General features: G+C 48.4%; 1 protein-coding gene across 8 annotated transcripts in view; it reads left to right on the top strand.

Annotated features, from left to right (window-relative positions):
• The window catches only part of OSBP2 (oxysterol binding protein 2), a 228,006-nt gene that overhangs the window by 131,253 nt on the left and 84,567 nt on the right, over positions 1-12,186 (top strand). The gene's annotated exons all lie outside the window — the stretch shown is intronic.

The raw sequence follows: 12,186 nt of genomic DNA on the forward strand, positions 1-12,186 counted from the left end.
GCTTGAAACCTTCTTTATTGGAAATTTTGCGTGAGTGAAATTTGCTGTATTTACCTTGATGAGTGTTTCTGTTAACATCTGAAACTCGGAAAAATTAGGATTCTTTAACCTTGTGGACTTAAAAGACACAGAGGCGGTTAATTTCACCTAACACGAATTTATTAGAAACAGCTCCTTTAGAAATCAGCACTCTCTGATCTGTAATAAACCTTGTAATTAACTTTGCCTGCTTACTGGTTATGCTAATGGCTTCATAAGACCTTGGTCCATTCCAGAGGACTTCGAAGTTGCAGGCTGCAAGCCTCAGCCCAGGAATCCCATCCAACCACGTGAGTTCTCTTGAAACACCATATGAGGTCTTAGGGTGTGTGCAGTTGTAAACGAAATGTATTTCATTAGGAGTTGATACTACACCTCCATCTTAAAAGTCCTTTAAGGAAACTGGCAAGTAAATTTCGTCCAAAGTGTGTGTTCTGGTTTTAGAGGATTGGTCTTAGTTTCCAGTTTTTATTTTGGATATAGCGTCATTTCTAAAGCAGTTATGTTCTTTATGCGAAATTTAAATGATGTTTCTGTTATCGGTTTGGATGGATTTATTCCGAGGGAGAATTTTGGAGTTAGTTTTAAAAAGAAAAGACATTGTTTTTTTTCTCTTGGCTCATCTAATGATTTTCTTGGTTGCCCTTGTCTGGAAGTGTTAACAAGGAGCATTGGACCTGATGTCTGCTAGCACTTGGCTTGGTTGTGGAGGAAAGTCACCTTTGTAGGGAACCTCAGGTGTGACCAGAGCAGCTGTATCTTGAGAGCAGTGACAGGGTGACCTTTTTGACGGCCAGACCCCTCTAGGCCAGTCAGCCTTCCATCTTATCCTTCTTTTGGTGTCCTGCCCTGCACAGCAAGCCTGGGGAGGAGGCGGCTCAGGAAGTTGTGTGTTGGTGGGCACTGTGCTTAGAACAGGGCCTGGAGCAGAGCTTGCTGCACCAGAGGGAGGAGGCCCAGCGGCGAGTGCAGCAGTCAAGAGCAGCCAGAACTCAGCTACCATGTCGGAGACCCTAGGCGGGGAATACGGGAGTTTGTCCCTCAGGTGTTCTGTGTGAAAGTGGGCCTGGGAAGGCCAGAAGGGTGTTTTCAAGAGAAGCTGGAAATCTCAGTTTTTATAAGATTTCCACATACAAACACATACATAGCTAGGGGTTGCGGGAAGCCTAGTTAGGGGTCAGCTTTGGGAGGTGGGAGCTGCCTAGCCCCTGACATCATTATGGGAATTGATTGGGTCCTCGTCCCCAGCATGCAAACAGGGTGAGACTGGCCTCCTGTTTTATACACGTCAAAGGGTATTCTGGTGAGGTGTCACCGCACACAAATTTCCCCTTAGGAAAGGGTTCCAATGAAATTGCATCATGCACCTAAGCCCATCTTTGTGCAAGTTGAAGAGGGAGCTGGGCTTGCTGCCTGCTCCGGGATGCCGAGGGATGAGGTCCAGGTGGTGCCCATTTCAGCAGCAGGACAAGGTCTGGGCTTATGGAAGTGCATCACATGGGCCTCTATTCTGGAGGTCCCATGGTATAGCTGGGCTGTCAGGAGCCCTGGCTTCTTGTCCTGACTCTGCTGCTCGGCTGTGTGTCTGTGCCCGTCTGTGATTCTCAGTTGCCCCCACCCTTGCAAACAAGGGGAAGCTTGGATTGAAAGAGGTTCCAGAAGAACAGATCCCCACCCTGCTCCCAGATCTAAGCATGTGAGGAGCCCTGGGCAATGGCATGTTCAAAGCACAGCCCCACTGCTTGCCTGGCCTTCAGCCGACTTCTTACCTTTTTGATCCTCAGTTTCCCCATCGAAAAGATGGCATTAAACCTACTTACCTTGGCTGGGCACGGTGGTTCATGCCTGTAATCCCAGCATTTTGGGAAGCCGAGGTGGGAAGATCACCTGAGGTCAGGAGTTCGAGACCAGCCTGGCCAACATGGTGAAACCCCATCCTTACTAAAAATACAAAAATTAGCCCAGCATGGTGGCGTATGCCTGTAATCCCAGCTACTCAGGAGGCAAAAACAAACAAACAAAAAGCCCTACTCACCTGGCAAGGTTGCTGGGAGGTTGAAATGAGATACTATGCATCTGTGCCTACCAGTCTGTCAATCACCTATGTATCTGTGTCTCTGTGTGCTTCAAACAGAGACTGGTGGGCAACAATGGGGGAAGCACCAACTTGAGGTCTCTTGTAAGTGCTGACTTCAGCCCTTGGCCATTCTCCCCTTTGCCTTTGTATGTGTGCACTTATGTGTATATGCACATGTACAGATCTGTGTTGGACTCATGGATCTTTTCTGGTTGGAACGTAAGTCAAGAGAGCAGAACGTGTGAACCCCATGCCCTGGCATCGTGGGCTCACCAGAGGTCAGAGTCTGGTGGCCTTGGGCAGGCCCTGACCATAGTACTGCCAAGGTCATCAGTTTCTCGTCTGCGGCCTCAAAGCACCCCTGCTTGCCCACAAGCCAGCCTTCATACTGAGCCCAGCTCTGATTTTCCCGGTGGAGAGAGCTGAGCTGAACTTGCAGCTGACTGGGTGATGTGTCTCAGAAACAGGAGGGGATCAGGGTGATGGCAGCCAACATGGGCCATCAGGGGCAGACATACCAGGTCAGGCGGTTAGGTTCTTTGCACAGACCCCCAGAAAACTTGGTGGCAACGGTGCATCGGCCTCTGTGAGTGGCTGTGATGTGAGCACCAGGTCCTGGAATGTTCTGAGGGGTTATTGTTTTTGATGATGTGTTTGCGTCTTTAAAGGCCAGGACAGAGAAGGAGCCTCATGGAACTTCAGCTGGGAATTGATGGAGGACACGGGGTCCTTCAAAAATTCACAAATGGGGACTTTTAGGGGACAGCTTGCCAAAGTGCACTGTCTATATTTGGCATCTGCTGAGGTTCCTGGGAGGAAGGACTAAGGCCTGAAGCAAGGGACTGGCTCTGTGCTCTAATCTCCTTCCCTGCACCTGCAGAGTGGCCTCCTGGTTCCCAGGGATTCACATTTGCCACTCCTCGGGCCTAGTCTCATAGCATGCCCAGTCCAGCCTCCCTCTGCCTACTTGGCCCAATCTCCCTGCCCCTCCCTCATAATAAATTCATCCTTGCAGGCGCAATGCCCATTCTAGTTCCTCCTGAAGTTTCCCCCGACCTCCCAAGGCTGGAGGTGCCCCCTCCTTCGGACCTCTCCTGGGCCCCTTCTGTAGCAGGACTGGGTTGTTTGATGCAAGTCTCACCCTCCTAGAGGCTGTAAGCTACCAGAGATGGAGGCTGGGTTTTACCTGTGTCTTAATGCCACCCTCTCCCCTCCAGCACTCAGCACTTTTGTCTAACTGGTGTTTGGAACCGGCCCACCGCCTGGAAGTGAACGAAGGGAAGGGCCATCTGAGACTGAGGGGCAAGGAGCATCCTTGGGTGGTGTTTTCTCTCTGGTTGGGGGCCTCAGCTTCCTGTTCTTCCTCTGGGGCATTCCCCTGGTGCACTCCCCTGGTGCACTCCCCTGGTGCACTGGGACTCCCCTGACTCAGGCTGGAGTCTTTCCTGCCCCCACCCTTTCCATTCTGGTCCCACTGTGGAACTCTGGAACAACCAGGGAAGCTCCAGCAGGACAGTGGGTCTCTTAGGTGAACCTGGAGTGGGGGGATCCTGGAGAGCTTCCTGGAGGAGGTGACACCCAGCTGTGTATTGGAGGATGAGTAAGTGGAGGAGGTGACACCCAGCTGTGTATTGGAGGATGAGTAAGTGGCAGGTGAGGATGGGGATGCTCAGTTAGGTTTCAGCGAGGTGTCAGGACCTCATGATGGGTGAGATATAGAAAGGGGCCCTGCCAGTGGGTTGCATCAGAAAGGACAGATGGGCAAGAAAGGATGTGAAGTGGAGAGTTGTGAGGGCACAGCTCTGCTGGCTCTGGAGGTGGTGTGTGGCTTGTGGAAAGGAGGCCTCATGGTAGTGCTGACCCCATTTATGTCTTCCCACACCGAGTTGTCACTGTTACTTGGTGTGACTCACTGTGAAGCGGTACCTTCTGCCATGCAGACCTAACATGAAAGAGCCTCTGGCCACTTGCTTTTGGCCTAAGGTGGTGAGAATTCTACTTGGTGTCTTAAAATGATGGCAGTAATACGTATGGAAGCCCCTGCCCATCCTGGCACATGGTAGCTGCTCATTAGTAGTAGGATCCTTTCGATCTCCTCCAGTATAAATCTGGCTCCTTATAGGAATGCACATTATTTTACAAACAGACCTGTTGGGGAAGTGACGTTTTACTGCCATAATTTGCACAGAGGCCAAGAAGAACGGTTTCAAGGAGTCAACCTGTCAAGGCAACCATGGGCCCGTGGGCATGGGACAAGTCCAGTCCTTGGAGCCAAATGAGACCTAGGGGAGACATGGAAGAAGTCACCTCAGCTCCCTCATTGGCGGAGTGATGCTCCTCTGCAGCTTGAAATAAGGGGAAAGTGGGAAGTCCGTGGCCCACGGAAGGGTGCTTAATCAATGGTAGCAAGGAAGATAATCATTGGCCATATCATTGTACAGATGGGGAAACTGAGGCTTAAGGAAGAGAGATGACTTTTTCAAGATCACACAGGCAGGAGTGGGGCCAGAGCCTGCACCCCCAGCATTTAGCCACGTGTTGGTTGAATGGATGGTCAAGGGGAAGGCTATGGCCTGGGAACCCGCTGAACTCTTGAGGGGCCTGGCCTGAGTGAAGGCCACAGTGGGTGGGGCTGGGGACTCACTTTCTGGGGCAGAACCTCCGAGCCTGGGGAATACAGAGAGGTGATCTGGGGGGATTCCTTGTCATTAGAAAGAGGCTAAATGCCAGATGGAGGTCTCGAATCTTTCAATGCTTTTGAGGCAGAGTGAAGAACAGTAAATGGTAAAAGAAGACAGAATTTGTTTTTCTGTTAGGCAGAAAATCTGGCCAACAGTGTCTGTCAGTCACTCTGTCCCAGCAGCTGCGTAGGGCACATAGTGTCCACAGCCAGGTGACAGGCACCCAGCCCAGAGGGGCTGGGAGTAGCAGAGCCCAGCTCACTTCATCCCCAGGCCAGCATCCCTCTGACCCTGCACGCTGATCCCTTCCCATGAAGGAGGAGAGGACTGGCATGGCCCTGGCTGCCCACACTCAGAGTCCAGGAGGCGCTGGCCATGCCAAGTAGAGAAGATTGAGAATATGCACAGAGCTTGAGGCATGCAGGAGTCCATGAGCTCTGAGGAAAGGCATTGCGAGTGGGCAGGGATCCCAGCAGAGGGCCCGACGTGGGCAAGCAGCTAAGGGGTGGATTGGGGGCACTGTATGTAAGAGTGTCCCAGGTAGGGGGAGCAGCATGTTGGAGGTGCCAGGAGGGCAGCACACCTGTGTGCATGTGAGTGTCACTGTGTGAAGGGCAGGCCTACAGGTAGAGAGGGCGAGAGCTCAAGGAAGGAGGAGAGGAGACGGGGGAGAGGTGGGCAGAGCAGGCTTCCCCCAGTGCTTTTATTGGCTATGCAGAAGTCCCCCTCAGCAAACAGGCTTCATGCCAACCCTGAGCCCCTGGGTAGCGAGGGGTAGTTGTGCTGGACTGGAAGGGCCTGGAGGGGAAAGAGCGTCATGATGGGGCAGTGCAGCAGAGAAGGAGACCCTCGTGGGCCAAGCACCAGCCCACCCTGTGCGCTTGCGGCTGTTCACTGTGCCACAGCATGCCCAGTGACAGTGAGGAAGGCATTGACAGTGTGGAGGCGATGGGGCTGGGACAGGCCCAGGCTCCCCCAGCCAGGCAGTCAAGGTTCTTTGCCACTGGTAGCCCCAAGGAGCCTGGAGAACATAGCGTGCTCTCCAGGGAGCTGGTTCATTTGGCGTTCACGGGTTGGCGTGCAGGGCTGCTGTAGGCTCACTTGGCACCTCGCGTGGATTAGAAAAGGACGCCTCTTCCTCAAGACCCTCTACCCCTACTTATTTTTTGTCTAGTTATTTTTTTTTTGAGACAGAGTCTTGCTCTGGAGTCTTCCAGGCTGCAGTGCCGTGGTGCAATCTCGGCTCACTGCAACCTCCGCCTCCCGGGTTCAAGCTGTTCTCCTGCATCAGCCTCCCGAGTAGCTGGGATTACAGATGCCTGCCACCACGCCTGGCTAATTTTTGTATTTTTAGTAGAGATGGGGTTTCCCCATGTTGGCCAGACTGGTCTTGAACTCCTGAACTCAAATGGTCTGCCTGCCAAAGTGCTGGGATCGCAGGCGTGAACCAAATCCTCCCAAAGTGCTGGGATTGCAGGCGTGAACCAAATCCTCCCAAAGTGCTGGGATTGCAGGCGTGGGCCACCACGCCGGGCCCTTACCTCTACTTATTTGTAAACTGTTGTAATAGTTTAAAATTGTTCTGATTTGTCAGAACAAGACTCTTCCATTTGCTGGATTTGCATTGTAATAAAAATAAATCTATAGTGTCTGTTGTGAATGGCACTTCCTAGGGCTGTGCAATGTACAACCTGCTCAACCATATGCAACAGCCCTGTTAATAAAAACAATTATTAGTAATAATATTTGACTGGTCCTGAAGGTAGCACAATGACCTCTGTTGCCTCTGGGCAAAGAGAGGGCTGCTTAGGTGCCAGGCTAAGACAGGTGACCCGACGGGGGCCAAAGTGGGAGCAGGGCTTGGGAGACTTAAGTGAAAAGGTCTCAAGGTGGCTAGTGAAATGGAGAGAAGGGCCTGAGTCTGGATGCATGGGGTTGAGCTGGAGCTGGGACTGAGGGGTTTGCTGGATGTACATCTTCTTCTGACCTCATCAGGGAGTGTTCTGTAGGGCACAGCCCTGCCCACTGCAGATTCATTCTCCTGGCATCTGGTTTTCCTATAAAGTGCCAATCAGCTCAAACCAGCAGCAGCATCTGATCAAATAGATGAGCAATATGAATAAAAATGAAGTTATGGGCTTTGGGCTGCCAAAGATAAATTTCCTTTTATGTCCTGTTTCCCTGTGACGTGTGTGTTGAGTAATGATTCCTGACGCATATCTTCAGAAATAGTAGTTGCTCACACTGGGTGGTGTGTCAGGGCGGAAGGAGGCCACAGACTTGGGGAATGGAACCCCACCTGGACAGCGCCCTGGGGCTGCCTGCGGCATCCTGACCTGGCATGGCCATCAGCCTTTTGGCCATAGGTGGGGCTGGTTAGAGGACAAGTGTCTCCTGGTCAGGCCCACTGGGTGCATCCCTCCACCGCGGATATTTTTACATTAGAAGCAGCATAGTTTGTACGGGACAGGGCCCCTGGAATGTGACTCTTAGTTCATTAACCATTTGGTAACTGCTGATCTGCCTGGCAAAATCCCTTTCCCAATCCCACTCCTCACCTGTCCCCCAGCACACATGCTTTGTTTTTGGCCAGACTTTCTGAGATTCAGCAGGACCAATCTTCTGTGCCCTAGGCATTCATTATTTTTAAGGGTTATTTACTGTTTAGACAACAATTCCAGATGTTCAAGAGCATGGAGTTTCCATAGCGCCATTATCCCTTTGCCACTGTTTTTAGGTCTCTATTTTTGGTCAATGTTTTTCCTTTATACAAACATCCTTTTAATATCATTGAGATCCAAAAAAAAAAAATGTCATTTTCACATGGCTGTACATCATAAGCACTTTCCCACGTTATCGCAGGCTTTGTGTTTATTCGTTGGAAGGCTGTGGAATGCCTTTTCCTTCTGTTAGACATTTAGGTTCTTCCCAGATCACTGTAGCCAACTGCTGCCTGAGCATCTTTGGCATGTAAAGTTTTTCCTTTGTGTTTCTTTCCGGGACACATTCCCAAGAATGCAATCGCGGAGTCAAAGGGTGTGAATGCTTCCCTCTAGCAGCCCCATCACCCTTGGCAAGAACGATCCGGTTCATGATGCTTGGGGCGGGTGTGGACAACACCTTGCTGTAAGCTTCCCTACATTAGACTTCCATCATTCTGAGAGATTATTCTTTGGCCAGTATAATGTGCCTTGTTTTCACTTGCAATTGACTAACCAAAAAGCATGAAGTGTCCTTACTAGTTCAGTTATTATTTGTTGTTGCTCTTCGATGGCTTGTCAGCTGCACTGTCTCCTGCCATTGTGTGGAAAACCAACGGAAGGCACTCTAAACGAAGTTGGTTTATGTTGTACGTGGCTGGAACCCAAGCCAGACAGGACTTCTTGGGACCCTGGCACCGATCCACTGTCCTTGGTGGTTGGGGTTCAGAGAAGTGGTCCCTGGAACTGTCATCCCCTAGCAAAACCTGCTTCTTGACTTGTGGGGCAAATGCAAAATGAAAATACAGGGCCCCTTGCAAAAATTATTAAGAATTTCAAGACAGCTGAGAATTAAATCAAGGGTAGGGCCCTTTTGAATTGGGGGTGATGCTGGCACTGCCCCTGTTCTCTGGAGTTATCTAGTGGGAGGTGGCTCACTTGACTGTACTGAATCCACTCTTTAGCTTTCCCAAGGGACACTCCAGATGCAGAGGTCCCAATCCAGGCATGGGTGAGAGTCTGATGGGAGGCCACTTATGGCCACCAACAGCCCCCATCCTGCTGCTGTGATCAGCACTCAAAGTCAGCACCACAGGAGAACCTGTTAACCACCCTCTCTGATCTCCTCGGCCCAAAGTTAATTGCCTTCTCCCATGGCTGTTTCTGTGCCTACTTTGACCTCACCCTGACCCCTGGTAGCTCTTTCTGGTGATGATCTGACCTTTCTCCTCCTGCTCCTCTTTGCCTGCTTTGGCCAAGCAGAACAAGTGACCAGGAAGCATCTCACTGTCCTGGGACATTCTGGGCACTTTTTCCAGTATGAGCCTTCATCTTTGTTGTGCCTACTTCACTCCCACCATCCCTCTCTGCCCTTCTGCCCTTGCCCCCTTCTTACCAGCTCAGTTTTCAAGATTCACACTGAAGTCCTTAATGTATCCAGAATTGATTTCTGTATATATATGTAAATGATATGAACTATGCAGTTAATTTTCTTTTTCTTTCTTCTTTTCTTTTCTTTTTTTTTTAAGATACAAAGTCTCGTTTTGTTGCCTGGAGTGCAGTGGCATGATCATGGCTCACTGCAGCCTCGACCTCCCCATCTCAAGCGATCCTCCCACCTCAGCCTCCCAAGTAGCTGGGACTACAAGCATGTGCCACCACACCTGGCTAATTTTTTTTTTTTCCTGTAAAGATGGGGTTTTGCTATGTTGCCCAGGCTGGTTTTGAACTCTTGGCCTCAAAGTGCTCCTCCTGCCTTGGCCCTCCAAATGCTGGCAGGAGCTGCTGCTTGTATTGTGCAAAGCAGGTAATTCAAGTGGCTGCAGATAGCCGCTTGCAGTTGGAATCATTGTTTGGACTCATTCTTAATTGGAAATGCCAGGCTCTTTCTGTGATCACGGTCACGATCTCCTTGAAGACAGCAGAGTTTCCTTGCGGGGTATTAACTTCTCAGGGGCCTCCGAAACATGCTGGCATTCTCAATGGACTAGATGGATTTCCACAGAAGGAAGGGGAGGTGACCCCGGTCTCGGGGCTGGGCAGTGGCGCACCGCAGGGGAGCTGGGGTGGAGTGCCCAGCTAGCCACAGCAGCAGGAGCTGCATTCCAGGAGTGTCTCCCTGTGAATTGCATAGAGTTTAAAGTTTTTTAAATGGCCCTTGGCTTGATTTAGTTCTTACTCTCGTGGGAAATGTGGCCATATATACTCGTGTTCTTTTTCCACATTTTTCAAAGTTTGATTCAGAAAGGTGTCAGTGCGCGAGTTCTCACATTGAGTTGAGAAGGATTCAGTCACCCATATGAAAGAAAATGTTATAGCCATAGAATCCTAGACTGTCACTGTCAGATGGGGTCTTAGAGATGATTTACCAAACCCCTATGGTACAGACAAGGAAACTGAGGCCTAGAAACACACAACTGTACAGCTAGGAAGGCATGGAGCCAGCCATCCGCTGTACATAGAACACAAAAGTGCATAAACTTTTGTGTGGATGTATGTTTTCTACACTCTTGGTTATATACCAAGGAGTGGGATTGCTAGGTAATACAGTTTAACTTTTGAGATACTGCTCAACTGTTTTTCATAGAGACTGCACCATTTTACATTATCACAAGGAATGTATTAGGGTTCCAGTTTCTCTAAATCCTTGCTCTAACACATGCTACTTTCTGGGTTTTGTTTGTTTTTTTATCACTGTCATCCTGTTGGAAGTGAAGTAGTTATTTCATGGTGGTTTTGTTTTGCATTTCTCTAATAACTAATAATGTTGAACATCTTTTCATGTGCTTACTGGCCATTTGTATATTTTCTTTGAAGAAATGCCTATTTAAATCCTTTGCCTATTATCTATTTGGGTTGTCTTTTTATTCTTGTATGAGTTATTTATATATTCTGGATACAAGTCCCTTATCAGATACATTTTCAGAAATATTTTCTCCTATTCTATGGATTCTTTTCTTTTCTTTTCTTTTCTTTTTTGAGATGGAGTCTCGCTTGGTCGCCCAGGCTGGAGTGCAGTGGCGCGATCTTGGCTCACTGCAACCTCTGCCTCCTGGGTTCAAGTGATTCTCATTCCTCAGTCTCCTGAGCAGCTGAGAATACAGGCATGCGCCACCACACCTGGCTAATTTTTGTATTTTTAGTAGAAACAGGGTTTCACCATGTTGGTCAGGTGGTCTCGAACTCCTGACCTCAGGTGATCTGCCCGCCTCAGCCTCCCAAAGTGCTGGGATTACACCATGCCTGGCCTGTCTTTCATTCTTGATAGTATCACTTGCAGCACAAAATTTTTAATTTTGATGTTTAATTTATCTATTTTTTTTGTTTTGTCATCTGCTTTTGTAATATCTAAGAAACCATTGTCTAATCCAAATTCAAGAAGATTTACTTCTGTGTTTTCTTCTAGGAATTTTATAGTTTTAGTTCTTGCATTTAGATCTATGATTCATTTTAATTTTTTTATATAGGGTAAGGTTGGGATCCAACTTCATTCTTTTGCATGCTATCCCAGCACCATTTGTTGAGAATATTTTTGTCTCCCCATTTAATTATCTTAGCACCCTTGTTCAAAATCAGTCAACCATAAATGTAAGGGTTAATTTCTGGATTTCTAGTCCTATTCCAGTGATCTATATGTCTATCCTTATGCCAACACCACACTTTCAATAGACACTCTTAATTTGAATGTAGTTGAATTTATCAGTTTTTATAGATAGGACCTTTTATATTTCTGCCTGAAGACCATACTGGTATTTTCTAAAAATTTTCTCCTGAAAAGTTTTCAAGATTCACACTGAAGTCCTTAATGTATCCAGAATTGATTTCTGTATACATATGTAAATGATATGAAATATGTAGTTACTTTTCTTTTTCTTTTTTTTCTTTTCTTTCTTTTCTTTTTTTTTTTTTTAAGATACAAAGTCTCATTTTGTTGCCTGGAGTGCAGTGGCATGATCATGGCTCATTGCAGCCTCGACCTCCCCATCTCAAGTGATCCTCCTACCTCAGCCTCCCAAGTAGCTGGGACTACAGGCATGTGCCACCACACCTGGCTAAATTTTTTTTTTTCCTGTAAAGATGGGGTTTCGCTATGTTGCCCAGGCTGGTTTTGAACTCTTGGCCTCAAGTGCTCCTCCTGCCTTGGCCTTCCAAATGCTGGGATTACAGGCGTGAGCCACCATGCCCAGCCATTAATTTTATTTTTCTGATGTGGTCAACCAAGTAGCTCAGTGCTATTTATTGAGCAGTTTCTCTTTTCCCCTCTGATCCACTCTACCACTTCTGATGACTGTCAGAGTTCTACATATGCTTGGGTCTGTTTCGGGTGCTCTCTCTCATTTCACAGAACAATTTTCTCCCCTGCTTTAGTACCACAGTACCTTAAGTACTTTATAATATAGTTTGATATCTTGTAGTTCAAGTCCCCCTGCTCGCTTATCAGGGTGCTGTTATTCCTGTTTTAGAAATGGGAAAACAGGCTGGAGAGGTTATGTCCCAGGCCATAATGCTAATGACTGGCAGAGCCAGGCTTGTTTGAACTTGGGCAGGCCGACTTGCAGGCTATACCCTTAGCCTCTGAATTCTGCTTCCCTTAATGGCAAGCACATACAAAGCTATTTGTTGTTGGTTCACATTTGCTCCACTGGCCAACAGTTGAAGAACTTTCCTCCTTCCTTTTCTTTGCCTGGCA

This window comes from Pan paniscus, chromosome 23 (genome assembly GCF_029289425.2).
Source record: "Pan paniscus chromosome 23, NHGRI_mPanPan1-v2.0_pri, whole genome shotgun sequence".
Lineage (NCBI taxonomy): Eukaryota > Metazoa > Chordata > Mammalia > Primates > Hominidae > Pan > Pan paniscus.